The 19,509-nt window shown below is 42.1% G+C and overlaps 1 protein-coding gene across 8 annotated transcripts in view; it reads right to left on the bottom strand.

Annotated features, from left to right (window-relative positions):
• PAG1 (phosphoprotein membrane anchor with glycosphingolipid microdomains 1) overlaps positions 1 to 19,509 on the bottom strand; it is a 110,348-nt gene that overhangs the window by 25,558 nt on the left and 65,281 nt on the right. The window contains exon 1 of one of the 8 annotated variants that reach the window (XM_083825238.1): positions 12,472 to 12,652. The exons of 6 other annotated variants lie outside the window; for them this stretch is intronic. The gene's annotated coding sequence lies outside the window, so the exon portion shown is untranslated. Of the gene's footprint in view, positions 1 to 4,373; positions 4,516 to 12,471; positions 12,653 to 19,509 lie in introns of those variants that run through there. One more of the 8 variants, XM_083825237.1, reaches the window with a different exon arrangement.

The following is a 19,509-nucleotide window of genomic DNA, read 5'->3' as shown; positions in this document are numbered from 1 at the left end:
GTAAAGACACACAGAAAAGTTGCATCCCTTGAAAACTTCAGCCAGTTAGGAAGTTGTGTGATGAGCAGCTTTTTAAGCTGAGCTTAAAAAAGGAGTGAGATCACAGAGAGAGCCAAGGGAGAGAGATGTGTGAGTGCCAAGAAGCGCAAGACTGAAGCCAGAAATGAGAAACCCCACCTGGCAGAAGCCAAATGGAGGAAAGCAAATGACCAAGGACAGAATCTGTGCTTGTTCTGCAGTGAAAGGCCAAGAATGCAGACACCAAAGCTTTGACTGTAAATTGAGAGAAAAAGGTCAGAAATGGTCAAGTGCTGCGGCACTTCTAGTTCCTGGAGGAGTTTGGCATCTGTGCAAAAGGACCTGGAAGCTGCTCAACAGTTCTGCTTTAAGTACAGAACAGCAACAAGTAAATATAAATATAATGTAAACAAAGCATGCCTGTATTCACCCTGTGTTGGAGAGAGCACCCTTCTCAGGCGGTGCCATCAGAGGACTCATTCCTACTGTTCAATGCCTCCCAAACTATGAGGATAAAACAGGTCATTTTCATTCAGGCAGGTGCATTTGACACAGGGGCTCTTCTGGAAGCTGGGCAAGCACCCACCAGCTACCATGACCAGCCTGGGACAGAGACCTGACAGAGAGGACATTGAAAATACAGCGGACTCATCTGCTTCCACTTGGGGAATGCCTGGGAACTAAAAGGTATGGTTAATATAATGGGTTTGGGAGCTGCTTCAGAAGCTAGTTTTAGACAGAAACTTACTTGCAATCATGACTACGGGACAACAAGCAGCTAATGTCAAAAATCTCTTAGACACCTGAAATGGTTAACTACTGCTTTTACAATAAAAAGTTATATCGTGCTGCCCTCTGGTGAAGCTTTCTGTTAGGGGAAAGGTATTTGTGCCTGCTGTCCTCACGGCTACGGCTCCTGTGATGGTGCTTCAGGGGTGAACAAAACCCTGCTGCTAAGGATGCAGCTTTCACAGAGTCTGTCATCCGCCTGGCTCGAAAAAATATCCTGCTACCACCCTTGAAAGACTGCCAGACTTGAATAGCTTAACCTTGCAAGGAGACACCACTGGGACAGAATAATGGTCAGCTGAACATTTTTTTTTCAGAATGTGAAGATCTCTGAAGATGAAGATTTCTTTAGCTGCACTCTTTCCAGAAAAAAAGCAAGGGTATCTTTCTTCAGAAATCTCAAGTTACTGTTGACACTAAACTCTTTAAAAAGGAATAATAAAGACAGACTTGGGATGCCTGGATAAGAAAAGTTATTTCATCTAGGGCAAAGTGCCAATGATGGCTTGTGCTCAGATTTCAAAATCATTATCAGTTCAGAAAACTAATTCTTACATTATATTGAATAGAATTTCTCCTCCTTGTTGGAACTTTCTCTTGCTTTTTAGACATCAATATTTACCATTAGTGGAATCTATATGACAAATAACACTCATAGCCATTTCTTCAAAATTGCACTTAAATGCACAATTATGTTTGTGGTTTCAGAAAGACAGATATTTCACTACATGACCTACACTTTTACTGTGAATAATGTGTTATTTTTCCTTACAAGTTCTGTAGGGATAAAGCACAGCTCGGGCATTTCAGAGTGAGGACAGAAGGGTACAACGTGCAAGCAATTTGAGCGTGAGATATACAAAAGAGCGTGGGAAGGCTGCAGTTTTTGGGAGTGCGTAGAGTGAGAACTTCAGCTCATGAGGGAGCTGCTGCAAAAGCCTGGATCGAGACCTGAACTCCTTTAAAGCCTGGGGATGGCCAGACCCTGTGCATGCAGACCTGGTGGCCTGGGAGGCACGACAGGAGATGGCGGCATGTCCCCGTGCCCGCTGCCAGGGCTGAGGCTCTCTATGGGCACTTCTCCCACCAACCATCCCCTCAGTGTCCTATCAGTGCTTCTGGGCTTTACAACCATTTCATTCACGTCCTGTTACAAACCACGTTAGGCCCATGTTTCCATCACTTTCCATGGGGAAATGGGTGGGAAAAGCCGATGGCTCCGCATTTCTGGTTTCCTTAATGAATTATAGATAGAGCCTAGGCAAGGGAAGAAATTGTTCTGACAACTGAATGACTTTGGATGTGAGAACCCAAACGTGAGAGGACAGGAGAGACGCCGGGATGGCTCAGGGCTCACAGCTCTCTTTCAGACCAGAGCTGTCAGACCAGGAGCTTCGTGGGTCTGCCCTCTGTGCTGAGCTTCCCTCTCAGGCTGCAAGGCCTCCTCGTACTCTCTTCTCCTGCCTGCTCCTCCCATATCCAGTACCTCCGGTTACTGTGATAGCACTGCCAAACTGTAAAACAGGTTAGTCATGTCATCTGGGTTGGAAGATCCCCTCTACTCTACTAGTGCAGACCTGGGAGGGACTGGGGAGAGTGGGGAAGAGGGCCTTGCAGGTGCGAGTAACATCATGGATGTAGCTCCCTTTATGGGATGCCATCAGGGCTGCATCTGTCCCTGTACGGGCAAAATAATTAGGCCAAACTTTTCACTGGTATCTCCTGCTGCAGATTCTGGCTTGGAGTCTGTCTGCAGAAGGCAGTGAGAGTTGTGCTCAAGATCACATCCACAGTATTAAATTAAACATGCATGGGATAATTGTCAGGTATTGGAGCCAATTGGCATGGCACAGTCTGTGTCCATAAGGTTAAATTTACTTCTTCCCCATAAAATGGTGGTCGTCCACCAACCTGCCCACCAGGAGTGGTCCCTGAGCTAACTCCTGAGCTGTGTTTGGTATCAGTTTGGGAAAGAGCCATTTGACTGCAGGCAAAAGTACACCTCTGGCTGCTCTAACTTGTTAAAAACTGATCCTTCCTATCTCAGACCAAGAATCTGAATATAGTGGGCCCTTTTGACCTCATGCCCCTGTGATAGAAATCCATCTCTCAGCACTCCTCCACCACAGGATGTGCCCACCTTTCTACCTAGCCCAGCTCTTCTCATTAGCTTCTAGCTCCTGTCTGTCTCCTCAGTATCTACTTCTGTTTGCTGCCTCAGGCAACCACATCAGTTACAAGCGACAAAAACAATGCTAAAATAGCAATGAGCATGCATGGGTACCTAATAAAGTAAGTACAAAGATGTGGAAATGTTATCAAAAAGAGAAAGTTCAGATAACTCACAGGCATTTCTACATTAAAACAGATGACACTATAGAACAGCCTGAATACACAAACATTATCCTTGTTTTAAATTGGTGCTAGGTACTTAAGAGTAATTGCACACTATTAAATGCTTCCAGAGACAACAGGCGACAGGACTGCTGTCTACACTGAGGTCCTGCCTGCAGAAACTCTCCTTACACCACCGTGCTACCAGAATCAAGACTGTGAGGCTTCTGCAAATGCGCTGTAGAAAAGTTGTATGACCAATCTGTGCTGGTTTTTCTGCACCTGTCTTATGGTGTTTCAGCTTCTAGTTGATTATATGTAGAGCCAGTACTGAACTATGCAAACGTTAAGACCAAGATCACGTTTTCCAGTGTCTAACGCATTTCGCTTTTGGAGTTGCTGAACACTAAATCAGAACAAATCCTTCCCTATGACAGATTAACGCTGTCCTAGTGCAGTTGCATTTTGAGCTACTTGGCTTGGCAGCACCCTTGTAACTGGAACAGTTGAAGACAAAAAGACACGTCCTATTGCAAGCAGTCGGGAACTGCTACAGCAGACCAGATGTGCACATAATTAAGGGCTGGTCCTGAAAGCCTGATGCTGGAAAGAATTACTGACATGGACTACAGCGCTGCTGTAGGCTGTCAGACAAGTCTTTCTGAGGCTGTGCATGCCGTAAGCCTTCAAAATAGCTCACGTTTCTGCTCTGTGAAACAGCAGAATGATGAGGTCCTGATTCAATCCCCCACTGTATCTACTTTTACAGAAATCACTGCTAGCTTATCAAAGATCTCTGTGTACTCTATAATGCAAAAACAGACCCCAGAAAAACCGAGCAGTCCCAAACTACCAGTCACTTTTAACCCCCTTTAAGCATTAACATCCCCTGAAGAGAAACCAAGCCTCTCTGAAACCATCTATCTGTGGCATCACAGAAATCATTTTAAAAGGCCTGTGTCTCAGTAAATGCTGACCTACACTGCCACCTGCACTCAATTCACCCATGCCATGTCAGACCTTGTCACCTCAAGGTCAACATATTCAAAGTTGAACTGACTTCTACATTTTGCTCTCTATTCCTATTAGAATTATAGCAATTCACAAACTCAGAGCCATCACCAAATATCTTTTCTTTCCTTACATATTGCTCTCAATTCCACGACCTCCAGGCACAGACCATCATAAAATCTCCCTTCTGCCACTTCCAATTCTCCATCAGAAACTTGTACCTCTGCCTCAGGTGTATTCCAGCTTGAGCAATATCATGCCGTGCTTCCTCGCTTCCCTCTGCCTGGCCTTCCTTCTTCTGCTCGCTTCTTCACAGCCTGCCTCCCCTCTGAAGCTCCCGTTTCCCAACCCTCCCTATGCTCCCAGTGGTCCTAATTGCACACAAGCCTGCATCGTAGGCATTTCCTCCTCCTCAGAAAGACGTTCTAGAAAGCGGGAAAAATCAAGGCAGTTATATGAACAATTAAGCACATGAATTCAAGAGCTTGCTTCAAGTCAGCAGAATAGTTCCTATAAAAATGGTGAAGAAGTTTAGAAAAGAAGAGATTTTATTATTCAGAAAACAAGAACAAGGTTTTCTAGCAGACTGTAAAACTGGATTTTCAAAGGAGGGTGAGCATAATTGCATGTGAACGTGACGATGTGCCTGCAAAGCAGAGCCTGCAACCAGGGGTTAATAAATGTGCATAATTACACACCTAACTTGTCACGTAGCTAGCACTGTTATTTGCCACGTCCACAGGGTCTTTCTGTGTATAAGCCATACGCTCACAAATCTCTGCTGAAGGTATCTGATGCTATAAATCAGGTCCTACACAAACGTTATTTCAAACTAACAGCCTAGAGCTCACAAATTCATTTCAGGGTGGGTGACAACATTACCCCTGTGTCACTGATAAGAGAACTACCCGTTACCGGCCCTGCAAACCCCCAGCACAAGCTGGGACAAACCAGCGCTGAGGACAGAGCTTTCAAGCACAGAGCCCTGGCAGCTGCTGGGGAAGAAACTGATAATGAAGCCTCTGTGAAACAGCTCGCAGGAACTCCACTGCATATTTTCTCCAGGCTTTAGCAGCCAAGTAATGACTGCCTTGAATGCTCCAGCAGAAAAGCTTTATCTGATGAGTGACCATGCCAAAGACTACAGCTTAATTGTAGCATATTATTCTCTTTCCCACACCCCCACACTATCCCATATTGCTTTCTGGCTGCAGTGAGGTAATTAGACCACGATTACTGCATACTTTAGAGCATATAGAAATGAAAGCTGTCTTTGTGGAGTTTTTTCCAGCTCTGACACTATTATTCCTGATAGCTTTGCTTTTCCGGGAACTAGATATTATTTCTTATTAAACACAGCCTGTTTATAATTGCACTTTGCTGGTTATAATTCTACCATGCCAAGTGCCCTTTTAGCCTTTGCAGTGCAACAACATTCTGTGTGAAGTGGTTCAAGCAGCCCTTTTGCAAACTCAGGTAATAATAATGGAAATGGAATTAACTCACAAAGTAGGCACACACAGAGACTGCCTCTGCGATCTGACCTAAAAGACCTCTAAACTCCATGGCAGTCTTATCCATTTTTCAAACTGATGTCTCAGTCAGGCCCAGGAAACACAATGGGGAGACAGTACTTTTCCAGAGGCTACCTCCAACTTCCAAAAGACCCTGAACTTTTAAAGATATGGAAGCTCGCAAAGTATGCAGTAGCAAAACACAATGCTCTGATTGTCTGTGATGAAATGCTGCTACAGAAGTGGGATGCTTTTTAAAGAAAGACTACTTCATAAGGGTGGATTTCAACTTGTGTGTTTGAATCTCTAAAACCAGGCTTCTGCTCACTCAGACACTATCTAAAGGATCCGAGCTGAGAGGTCTCACCTCTGTACTTATCACAGGAGAACATTAGATGTCTTTCAGTGACTAGATACTTAACTTTTACATTGGTAAAAATTTAGTACATATAATGAGATTAATTATACCTAAGCCGAGAAACTTTAAAAATGCCTCGTATCAAAATGTCTGGGTATGAGGGCCTTTTAATGCGTCTTGAGTGAGATCCCCCCAAAATGAAGCACACCAAAATCATTCCAGTTTTGAAAAACCTAAACAAAATATTTTTTAAACTAAAAAGCCCACATTACTGAGTGCCAACACTAGCATATAGTTTAAAACTTGGAAAGAAAGGAGTGTTCCAGGGAAGCCAAGGGGAAGTCCACGGAGGTAAAGCACAAATTCCGTAAGAAGGGCTTGTTATGTTTAAGATTAAATAATCTCAAAGAAAAAGGAATTAGTGAGAATTGAGCTGTGTAATATTCTGCAATATTGGAAGTAGCAGTCAGTCATTTAGCTTAGTGATAGACAAATTTAAAGAAAAAAAAGTGTTCACATTGTCGTGCATTTCGTAAAGTTGAAGATCTACTTCAGGTTCGAATTTCTTGTTCTTCACTCCATTCAGTAAAGTGATTTTTCAACTTAGCATTTGCATTTCATTAGAAATGCCAGCTTTTCTCTTAATTATTCAGCGCACATATGCAAGACCTTCTGCATTGCTACAGATCCTGAAGAGCTTATGTTTTATCTAGATAAGGCCAATGCAGCACACTAGAGAATCTTTGTGTAAATAACTTCTTTCTCCTGAAAAAAAGCCCAAGACAGAGAAGGATTAGATGGCTGTTGAAGAGACCTTTGGCAGAGATGAGAACTGATCCCAGATACTTGGTGTCCCCAGCCAGTGCCATATTTACATCATCTTTCTTTCCTCCCTCAGGTTGGAAACACAGGTCTCCTGCTGTTGTACCATTTCATTGCAATTTCTCTCCAAGATGGGCACAGTGATATCATTCTGTTGCTCCTACTGGAAATAGGTAATGGGTGGGGAAAGAACTGGGGCAAATGCAAACAATGACTTGCCTGTGATATTCCAGCACATCCTGTGGCATCCCCTCCACACCAAGGCACACACAGCATCCCATTTGCCAGTCAGAGCAGCGTGGGGTAATGAGATAAAACCAATCAAACTAATTCCTTCCCCAACACTCGCTTGCTGGCATTTTTTTCTCCAGCTTTCCTGCTGTGAAGAGTAAAATATAAAACTCTGGACTTGATCCCAATGGACTGAGGCAATAAAAGCTAATCTGCAATCCTATGGGAATGATCCATGAGCAGGGTTCCCTCCACGCACACCCAAACCCCTCACTCCCTCCACAGCAAATACGATTATAAGATCTAATGAGCTGCAACTAATGCAATTCTGAACGTCTTCAGAGCTAATGAAAAACAGGTCTTCTCCTTTGAGGTTTAATTGAGATGTTTGGTTCATACACTATGGAAAAGAATCACCCCATAAAGCTAGGCATGAATACTGCACTTATGTATCCAGCAAAGACAGTTTACATTTTTCATCTCTTTCTCCTGATGGCTGGATATTTGATGGAGATCTGTGCAGGAAAATATCTGTGACGGGAAATGGACTTCATGAAAGAAAACTTCTCATGTCATTTCAAGGAAAATCTCTAGTCTGAATGTTATCTATTAACCACCACTTTGCACTATGAACTTGGAATAAACAGAGCATTTCCTCAACAAGAATAACTCATAATCCCTAACAAAAATACACCTCTTGCTTCTTAAGAAAGAATCAGAAGACCGAATTGGGCCTGTACCTTGTAAACTTCAATTTGCTCATTCACAATCAACTGACTAAAAAAATAATCCTTTTTTTTTCCCCCTTTCCTCTAGTCTGCTCTTTCTGCTGCCTGTTGGCATCAATTTTTCTGCAATTTAAGAATCACTGATGCTGTGAGACTTACCCTGCCTCTGTGCTTTCCCCTGTTACTATCATTAGCACAACTTTAGCAGGAAGACCTACGATATGTGTAGCACTGCAGAGATAAAGATAAGTACATCAATCCCACTGCACAAAGTTTTACCACTACTTTGAGCGAAGAACTGCCAAAGCATTATGACAGACAAGCAATTGCTGGTAGGCGAGACATGCGGAGCATCACATCACTTCCCACAATCAATAACCGCCTGCCTTTTCTTCTTCCATTTTTCGGTTTTGTGTTGACCCAATCATTACTTTTTTCCCCCAAAGAAATTGGTCTTGTTAAGGCTTTGAGGGCAAAGAACAATACGGGAATTTGATGAAAACCGAGATCGGATACAGGATAACTGTTCTCCAGGGAGAGGAGAGAAAGTCAAAACAGAGCCGGCAAGAAGAAGAATAGTCTTACTCCGGTGATATACGAGGGGAAAAGCAGCTTGAAAGGTGTGTGTGGCTGGCCAGCAGTATCCACCTCTTATTTAGAGCCTTTCAGCTGTGCAGGTGTGACCACGGCACGAACACACACATGCAGCTCTACCTGCATCCACCTGCACACATGCCACAAAGGCAGCCGCTGCCTCTGCTCCCACACAACCAGGAAACGACTTCACCAAGCAGTGTTTCATCTGCTTTATCCTTGTTCTGTGCCATGCTCAGGCCTTCTGTAATGCCCCCCTGAATATGGCTAATTTTAATGGATAATCTAACACTAATGGTGAACAAACGTCTTTCCATCCTTTTCCATTGCTTAGGGAGAAAATTTTATTGTAAAGTAATCAGATTCTGCAAATGGAAAACAGTTTAATGGGACAGTCTTGAAAAGAAAGCATTCACTGATCAAGAGGGTGACCGCTAGTTATTGAAAGCTGAAACACTTACAGGTTAACTTGATGGCAGCAACAGTAAATTAATTTTTGCTTTTGTTGAAAGATTTTCTTGACTACGACGAACATCTGGCTAACTGCCTGAAAAGCAGAGGTCGTGCAGCTCTCTATTTTCTTCGATGCAGTATCTAGTTGGTGTGCTACTTTCAGAAAAACAACCGTAACATCCTTTTAGAGAGCCCTTTTTGGATTTTCAGCTGACAAGTAACACATGACCATAGACCTTAGTTTGGAGCAGTCGCTACACTACTTGCCTTTCTATTTCAATGAGTTATTCAACCAACAAGAGAAACACAAGCCTAAGTTTGGCTGAAAGAAAGCAAAAACAACAGAAAGACTCCACTCACTTTATCCCAGTTTCACAAGCCTAAAAATAGCAGAAGGGAGCTAATGGATTTTATGTGGACAAGAATGAGAACCCAGACTGGTGAGGGGGAATTTATTCTTAGAAAAATCCCTCATTCTGGAATCATTACACACAAGCATGTGCTGACCCAAATAGATCATGGCTCCTATCATTCCCTAGTGCATTCAAACAGATAAAATGCTGATGTGCACCAAAAATGTTTTGGGAAAACAGCAAGCAAAATCTGCATGGAAACTGCCAGAAAAAGAAAAAGCACAGCAGCTGGTACACAAATGCTAACAGGCAAAGACAGCACTGCTGGCAAACACAGGTGAAGTGAAAGCAAGGAAAAGACTAAATGATGATGAAAAATTCAAAGGTCTGCCCGAATGGGTGGAGAAAATAAGCCAGTTACCATGGAATACGTACTGCTGTCTCAGAAAGATAGCCATTTGAGCCGCTTCAGGATGCCCAATTTATTCCAGTATGCTGGTGCTGCCTAGCCTCAGGGACACTGGTTTTCCCCTGATGCAGCTTTCTGGCTTGCCTTGGCAGACACTTTAGTGGAGATGGACAACTTGATGCAGGAACGGCAGGAGATGGTTGCCCTTCTGGCATGGCAGCTGGAAGCCAGGCGACATAGCCTACAGCATTTAAAGCAGCTTTCTGTGCCCTGCCTCTAGGCAGATGAAGCCTGCCTCTCGATACCTGCCTTGGGGTGACCTCCATCGCTCTGCAGCCTCTGCTGACAGCACTGGCTCGTGGCACACGCAGAGGCTTCAGGTGCTACTGAGAACTCCCCGTGACACCCACAGCACCTGGATGCGGCTGGCAGAGATGGCACAGGACCTACAGGGAATGCTCGTGCTTCCCAAATAGTGATTAGAGACATGGAAAAACATCCCAGGGCATCCCAAATGCTTCTGGGTGGGCAGCTGAGGGAGGGCTTGGTCTCTGCTACAGTGAGGCTAGAAGGTGCCTGCAGGCACTTCCCAAAATGTGGGAGTCTTAATTTGCAGTTGAATATCATACCAGTATACATAAGTGTTAAACAGATACATTTTCCTCTATAATCATTTCTTACAGAAGTGCTGAATAGTATTAGCACTAAATCCTTGTTAGAAAGCAATAAGGATTTATGTAGGGATGAAACATTTCAATCCAGTATCAAAAGAACTATTTTCTGCAAGCAGAACAATGCCAGAGCATCACAGTCCTTCCAGCTGGCAAAACCAAAAGGGAATAACCAGATTTTCCAAAATGTTCAGTACCACAGACCCTATAATGTTTAATTATCTGATGATGTTTAGGACTCAGAGAAGAGAAGAAGCAAATAAAACCACATGAATCTGGCCATCATCTGAATATTTAAGACCCATCTGCGGAGCATCGATGCGTGTGCCCATACCAACATTATGTTAAACATCCCCATGCAGCTACAGAATACGTGTGTAAGCACAGGACTAACAACTGTCAAAAGAATTCAGAAACAAAACAAAACAATACAAAGCAAGAACCAAAACACATTCTTTTCCCTTTGTGAACCTTTTAAAATGAAGTATTCATTTCCCTGCAATTTTTCCTCACTAAAATTTTATGTTACTGTAAAGAGATAGGTATGCAGGGAACTTCTGGCCCAATTGTGTTCTCATATAAAAGCTGAAAACAGGAAGTGGTGCCATCTCTGGAAGTAAGTGCAACTGCAGGTTTCTTTTTATTTAAAGCACCATTAACATAAGTATCCACATGCTAAAATATTAAAACTGCAATAGAGGCTATTATTCGCTCAACCAATTTACATCAAAATAAAATAAATAATAAACCTTTTTATTATTCAATTAGAGAGACCAGAAAAAAAAAAAAACAATGTTACAAGAAAAAGCAGACACCTTAGAAAATAATACAAAAGTATTCCTGCTGCAACTGAGGTCTCAGGAATTTCAAAATTTTAAGTCAAGTCATGGAGTTATTTTGTAGGCTGTTCTGCCTTTGTCTTCATTACCGGTGTGCTACTATGAAAAAAATATCCAGATACCCTGTGGTTAGTGCTAAGCATTAGTTACTATCTTGTGAAAGCAAGTTGAAACTTAAATGTCAGCCTTCAGTGTAAGTCTGCTGAGATTTAGTCTCTTCCCAGAGTAAATCTATTATACCTCAGTAAATAGATAGGATATAAATAAAGTAGGAGCTCGGCAGAGTTTAAAATAGGAATTGCCACTGTATTAACAGGCTTATGGGCAATGTTACTTAGAAGTATTTGTTTTAAAGTCTCAGCAGGCTCGTCCTGATGCCTATGGTGTAAAGCCATCTGCTGAACAGACAGAATCGATCTCTGAGTGTGTCCTGCTTGGTTTGTAAATTTACCTACTGTGACTAAGTACATAACTCATTATTAAAAACAGTCAGACCTGATCTTTCCTGAGGGTAAACTAATGCTTCTCATCATCCTTTTGAAAAAAAAAAAAAGCATGCAGGAGATAAGGAATAGGTAAGGCATTTAAATGAGACATTATTTGAAAGGTTTACTCCCATGGCCTGACTCAACATGCAAATGTGGACTCCCAATCAACTTTGCAAGAGAATTATAATTCATAATTGGCATTTCTAAAGCATTTTCACAAAATGTGTAAATATTGACTAATTAGCCACACAAGAAGCCTGTGGGGTAGGTGAGTAAGTACACCAACCCTCTTCCGCATCTGAGCAATTTACTGGCCTCTCCTGCAGAGGGGACTGAGCAGGTGGGGAGGTTTCCAACCCCATACCCTTTGCCAGCCCACGTTGCTCTGACCTCTGATGTGTCACCTGCTCCTCTGCTCTGAAGATTGGATGAGATCAGCTCTATTTTAGCAGAGCTCTGAAAATAGTGGGCAAACCTCAGTTCATCATCCAGAAGTCCCATTCAAAAAACACCTTGTTATTCAAATGTCAAAATAAAACCTGAGGACTTGATCTAACTACATACATTATTTACCTGATGATGGTCACCTGTTCTACTTGAGGAATACTCAAACAATATAGTGCACAATTATGGCCTACTCCCAGAAACAAAGTATGAGTAGGATACTTTTAACTAAATTTTAGAAATAGACCTCTACATGTGTGTACTAAGACACTCCTTTACTTAAAAATCAGTGAACTCTTCCTCAGCAAGGTTCAATAAGACCACATGCAAAGTCCTGCAAATGGGTCGGAGCAGTCCCTAGTACACGTATAGGCTGGGCGGTGAGAGGATTAAGAGCAGTACTGCAGAGAAGTACCTGGGACTACCAGTGGACGAAAGGCTCGACGTGAGCTGTCAATGTGTGCTTGCAGCCCGGAAAGCCAACCGCATCCTGGGCTGCATCAAAAGCAGCGTGGCCATCAGGGCGAGGGAGGGGATTCTCCCCCTCTGCTTCCCTCGTGAGACCCCCACCTGGAGTGCTGCATTCAGTGCTGTGGTCCGCAACATAAAAAAAGACCAGGACCTATTAGAACGGATCCAGAGGAAGGCCACAAAGATGATCAGAGGGCTGGAGCACCTCTCCTATTAAGAAATGCTGAGACCTGTGTTTGTTTAGCCTAGAGAAGGGAAAGGGGCCTACAGGAAAGCTGGAGAGCTCTTTGTCAGTGAGCGTAGTGACAGAACAAGGAGTAATTGCTTTAAAATAAGAGGAAGTAGGTTTAGATTAGATATAAGGACAAAATTCTTTACTGTGAGGGTAGTGAGATAGGTTGCCCAGAGGGGCTGTAGATGCCCCATCCCTGAAGTGTGGCCTTGAGGCCAGGCTGGGACAACCTGGTCTAGTGGGAGGTGTCCTGGCCCATGGCAGGGGTGCTGGAACTAAACGGTCCCTTCCAACCTAAGCTATCCTGTGACTCTAACCACCATGTACCCTCAATGAAGAGTGAAGGAAGTGTGGAAGTCCTGTTGGAGCCTCCAAGAGGTCTTACCCTTCATTATGTAATAAAACACTGAAGTCAAAGTTAATGTCATTAGCCTAGAAGAAGGGTCTAAAAACAGACTGAAGATCCTTGGAGGCCACACCATCGAGAGTGTGTGTGAGACTCTCAGCAGACTGAAGACTGCTTCCATCAAATCCAGCTCTTCAAATTAATTGCCTCTTAAGAAAGGAATAATTACTCACTAGTGTCTCAGGTTTTCTGGTTTAAAAGATCAAGCGCTAATGATGGCTTTACTCCAGAGTTTTGTTAATAATTGCCATGTTCAGGGGTGACAAACAGGTATTTTCCAAACAATAGCATTATCACAAGCTTACAATGTATACAACGTACACAATACGACTCATTTTTGTTTGGTGTAATCCTGCTTTGTCTATTGAAGCCATTGGTTATATGTTGTGTCTCATTTCAGCTACAATCTCTTTAGGACAAAGATTGTGACCCTGTGATTTCGTAAAGCCTCATTCACAGTTAAAATAGCATATAAATTAAATAAATAAGAAGAAATCAAACTGCAGGAATTTATTCTCCTTATATCAGGAATTCATAAGTGAGGATGAAAATATTTTTAAATGGATTTTATTATGATAATATGTTCCAGAGATCTGGTTATCTTCTGTTGTATAGATACTGGGAAATGTCTTTGAATTTAAGTGTGGCAACAATCTAGGTAAAAATAGTAACAGGGAAAAGCAAATTAAGCTGTTGACTGGTTGAGTACTAAATCCAGTGTTATTCCACTCTGAAGCTCATTCTTCAGCCTGGTTCATGTGTAACTGCTGGTAAAATACCAACAAGTTAATGCTTTTTAACTGTGGCCTTAGCTATCTACTCTGAGCAAGGCTAGACAAAACAAGCAGTAGAAATAGAGCAGAACTGGATGCCCCAGTGAGCAAATTTCTTCAAGAAACCCCCAAACCAAAGGAGTACAGATTAAGTGACTCAATATGATAAAAGGGCAAAAGGGGCCTCTGTACTCAGAAGGTTTATACTGACAGGAAGAACGTAGAAGCAGTGCAATGAAAATTACAAACATTTTCTACAAAGTTTGGCTCCCTTTCTTTTTAAGCCCGAATAACTGGTGGATCATGTCAATGAAAGAAGGCACTCCAGGCCACTTGCCCCTGCTCTCACGCCGCCCCTCAGCTTATGCCACCTGAAAGGTGTGTGAGATGACCTGCCGTGGGCCCGGGCTAACTCCTGAGGGCTGGTGGCTTTGGCACAGACACATTCCCCAAGCCAGGCTGTTCCATGGCTGCTCAGTGGCTTGGGCCACTGTGGGGCCAGGAGCCTGGCTACAGCCAGAAACGTGCCATCAGTAGTAATATGGTAGAGTGATAAGCCAAGGCTTATCTCCGATGACGTTCCATATGACGTGCTTTTTTTGTGCACGCATCTTTATGCTCTTCAGGACTTTGAGAGAGAAAAAAAAATAAATCAGTTTTTATCTCTGTATAGAAATACGCTCATGAAAACAAGTGTTCAGCCTGCTCTGAGGCTTTGACAAGTAGCTCAAAGGACCTCAGGAGACTGTCGAGCTCTCGCACCTGCAGCTGGAGAGTAGTGAAAAGACACAGATACTTTGGTCTTTAAGAATAAAGCATGAAGACTAGGTAAGTGCCTCTTTTCATGTACACTAGTGTTCACCTACAGCATGTAAAATGCAGCAATACTGGTAAAATGAGCTGATAAATTACCCTAGGTAGCCTTCTGCCCCTAGAGACCAGCAACTTCACACACCTGTAAGGCTCCCCATGCCCACAGCATGTAATAATGGATTCCCCATCCTTCAAACCAGCAGGCCTAACAGGACACTTCAAACTCATCATTTTTCTCATCATGCCTTTCTTTTTGCTTAACACTAAAACTTGTAAAGGGAACAGCACGTGACATCAACTCTGTGCAATAGGTTGGAAAATTCACCCATTTGCACAGCGTTAATAATGTCCTAAAATGGGCATTCACCCTCGAAAGGCATTAGCATGTAACAGCAGCTGCTCATCCTCTGAGCACAGATGAATGTTGGAAAGAGGTGCTGAGAGGCTTTGTCCTAGAATTACATGTCACTGTTTAAAATGTGATGTGAGGAAATTATTTTAATTGCCTATACCAGTCTGGGACTGAAATGGTCCTGCTCGCTAGCTTGGTAGGAGAGGTGCAAACTTTTTTCTGTAGTCAGAGTGTTGTTTGAGAAGAACACGTACATACCTGAAAGTCTGGAAAGCCTCACCATGAAATATATAGCCCCAATAACACAGCTTTGTAAAATACTGGCTACTAATTTGGTGTTTAACCATGTCTCACATATGAAGATCTGATTTCTTGCAAGCATTAGTAATAAAAGAACACAAACTGTTATTTCTGAGATAAATGTTCCAGTTCAAATGTCACAGACCACATTAAAGGCATTCACAGTTGATTCTGGGATTTAAAGAGGGGGAAAAAGAAAAGACACTGCCATAGGAAGGTTGGGGTGATCACAGTGCTAATGACCACGAGAGAAAGATGAGATTTTTTTAAGCATCATTATCTAGTGGCCTTGAGTGCTAATCAAAACAAGGACTATAATGCCTACTTTAATGGGGTTTGTATCAGTAATGTTCCTAAATGGAATAAACTACATTAAACCCAGACAAGCTATGAAGAGAGATAAATGGCAAAACAATACACCGAAAAACTAAAGATTCTTTTAATCTGCTATTAACTGAGTTACCATCCATGGCATTCACAGTTAAATGCAGTTTTACAATCCATTTGTTGAATTGGACAACTAAAACAGAAATGTTGCTGTTCTCCTGCTTAGAACAACAGATTAAATAAGGCCCAAATTAACCTCCAGAACTGCTGGTTTGGTGAATACCGTAACATAACAGACTGCGTATCTACCATTTTACTTCTTTAAAATTAAGGAAAACAGCTCCCCTGGAGTTTTTTCCTGAAGTAAATAGAGGGAATTTTCCCTCACCTAAGGAGTCCTGCAGATCAGCTGAGCTTCAGCACATGGCAGGGAGGATGCTCCAGCAGATTGAGGACCTCACACACTCCCCTAAAGGTCACTGCCAGCCCCTGCAGCTCCAATGCAGCAAGTATAGACACAAACGGACCTCAGCAGGCTTTGGATCACCCTCTGAATGTTTATGGGAAGGGACACTGAATGCCAGGAACTGATGATGAATGCATCACCATTTACCTCCTCCTTCTTGTGCCTTTGGCCTTGCTCATCTCTCCTCTGCATATGCTGGCCCAACACATAGCCATGCTCACTTTCTTGACCTTGATATCCTGGAAGATGAGTTACATTTGAACCCCTCAATGGAGATTTAATGGGTTTTCTATTGTATCTACTTTGCTGTACCTCTTACACTGAGTTGGGAGGATCCTCAACAGCTGAGAAGGAATGCAGACTATAAGATTTTTATCAGATGTATTCTTGCCAGAAGAGGTGACAATTTACAGGTAAAATGACAGTCAAGGCATAGAGGTGTTGACACTTTTATGTTCATTTAGAGGCAAGACTGAATTGATGCTGAAGGTCCAGTGTTGGGAAGATGGATTAGCTCTTTGTCCATGCTGTACACAAAATATAGGATCATGCACCTTATCTTGATGAAGTTTTCAATAAGGATCTTTAAAAACTGGAGCTGTATCTTAGAAAACATATAATTTATTCTATAATAAATGGGTTCACCCCAGTATTCCAGAGGAAAAAAAAAATCCTATGGTTTGTATTGCTTTTGTAAAATGGTTGCTCTCCTGCACTCAAGGGACTGTGAAAGGTCAGTGGTGTTGAATATACATGATTTATAAAGTACTCTCGGATGAGAGGTGCTGTGTAAATGTAAAATATTATTAGAGCATACTCTGCTTAATTGACATACACTGAAAAGGAATTGGCTGCGCCACAAGAGCAGAGCTAAGAAACTAATTTAGTCTGATGACAGTGGCTTGTCTACAGCTAGTGACAGTCTACGGCAGCTTAAATATAAGTTCATCTCACAGACAGACTTACCTAATGCTGAAAGTTATTGCTGTTCACCCGGACCAGGTCATACGCAGATTTAAATTTGAAGACTGTGCTCCATCCAGTCTTTCCATTAGAAATGACTAGGTAGGCAAAGATCAGAGACTACTCCGCACCACAGTGTGGCTTCTGCGGTGTGGCGGCTCCCGTGCGGCCCAGCCACCCTCCCTAGAAATGCCACCTTACAAAAGCCAGTTCTCAGGTGTATGCCAGAGATGCTTGGGATGCCATGGTCCTCACGTGCCTCAGAAATGTAGCCTCAGATGGCACTTTCAGACTCAAAATAAACATCTTATTTATCCCTGGATTTCATGGAGGCTACCAAGTTCCACCTAGAGATTTGATCCTTGAGATTTGTTCACTTACTTCTATATCCAAAAAGGCTTCCTAAAAACACAGTCTCGTAACTGAGTGAGAGTGAGCTGGACAGGACTAGCAGTCCCACTGCTCCTCACTCACAGAGTTTCTGGCTTGGAAGAGAAATATAAATTATCCTTTCATGCACTTTTTGGGACTGATTCCAGCTCCTCTCTTTCTTCTGACCACAACAGTCTATCCTTTAACACTGCAATAAATAATCGGTTTGAAGCTGATTTTAAAATGTTTTAACAGCTGACATTATTACTCCATTTTACCATAAATGGAAAAATGCCCATTCCCCTTCCCAAACAAAGATGTAGATTGCAGATCATATTCTGAATTTTTTTTAAAACCTGGGCCAAAAGATCTCACCAGCACAATCTGTTCCCCTTCACGTTATTATTTCCACTCTCACAGATTCTTTTATCTAATTCCTTTCCTCCCTGAAGTTTACAGTGTCATTCCAAAGATTCTTCAGCTGCATTTCTCCTCCCTCCTCTTAAATTCTCTCCCTCTCATCAACCATCTAAAGTCCTTTTTCAAATAGCACTATTTTCTTTCAGAAGAGCAATGCTATGAATCCAGTACTACAAACTAATCTGTTATTACCTTTTCCCCCATGCTAAAGCAAGCAGTTTTTTTTCTTTTTTTTTAATTAAAAAAAGAAAAGACAAGAAAAACAAGAAAAGCTTGTGAGTTTCCCATTCCTAAAGGGAAAATAGAAGTTCCTTTTTCTGAATGCATCAATGCTTTCCCATGAAAATTGATATATCTGTCTGAGTGGTAAAGAAGATTTGGTTTATCTACATCTGAGAGAATAGTTACATGATGTTATTGCATAAAATGATTGATTTGCAGGCAACAGAAGTTTTATTTAAGAATAATGTCTAAGTTAGTCTCATCTACACAAAACAATTTGCACCTTCACAAAAAAAAAATACTCTATACTCAAAATAATTCCTCTCTTTACTGATGACTTAGACTATTTGGCTTCTTCTGCTCTCTCTGGATAATTTTTACTCTTAATAGATCTGCTCCTTTGGCTACAGCAGCAATGGCAGACGATGCCACTTAGGCTACACTGGTCATGATTTATCTGTGCTCCCACTGTAAGCATTTATCATGGGGGACTACTTTTCCCTTTTGTCTTTTCATTGTGTTTCGATAGTTCCTTCCCTAACAAGGAGAATGACAAAACGCAATATAGGTTTTTAAACTAGGGAATGACATTTTTAGCTGAGATCTATGTGCAAATGTTTGTTTCCAGCTGTTTGAGCAAAGTAGCAGTACATCCAAGATAGATGTATACATATTAACCTTTTTTTGTAATATAAGAAACAAAATCTTAAAAAAATAAATCTCTCAGCTATGAAAAAAAGCCAACAAAAGCTTACTTGCTTGGATGTTTACATAGATCTGTGCCTACAGAAATAATATCTAACTAACTTCTCATAAGCAACGGAGTCTAGTCAAATCCTCTGTCCCATTTCACCCTCTTTTGATATTAACAATCCACAGGCTAGAAGGCACAGCCAAAGAAATCACCTCCAGACATTTCTCCTCCTTAGGAATTTGAGGAATGGGTGATGACCAGTAGGGTCTCTACTTCTTCGCATTTACTACATGATAAGGTTGAGTAGTATCTGGAGGATTCTGTGATCTCTGCTATACCACTATTTTTCAGGACCTAACTCAGCACTGGAGGTTAAACCATGTCTGGTTTCTTATCACATAGCAATTGACCATCTTGTCCATGATAAAAATAAAAAGCCACAAGACTGTTTCTTTATATATTCCAGGTCTCCACATTCAAGCAATAGCACCAAGTGTTTATAGTTCATTTTCCAGCATGTCCCTAAATTTCTCAATGGCATGATTTTCAATATCACTTGCAATGTTGTCATCTCACAATTGCTCACATCTACTTTTGTGACTCGGACACAAGTGCCATCCTTAAAGCCCTGTCCTCAAGCAC

This window comes from Anser anser (assembly GCF_964211835.1).
Source record: "Anser anser genome assembly, chromosome: 2".
Classification (NCBI taxonomy): domain Eukaryota; kingdom Metazoa; phylum Chordata; class Aves; order Anseriformes; family Anatidae; genus Anser; species Anser anser.
Note: the sequence above shows the minus strand (reverse complement) of the source record. Positions and strands in the feature narration are given on the sequence as shown.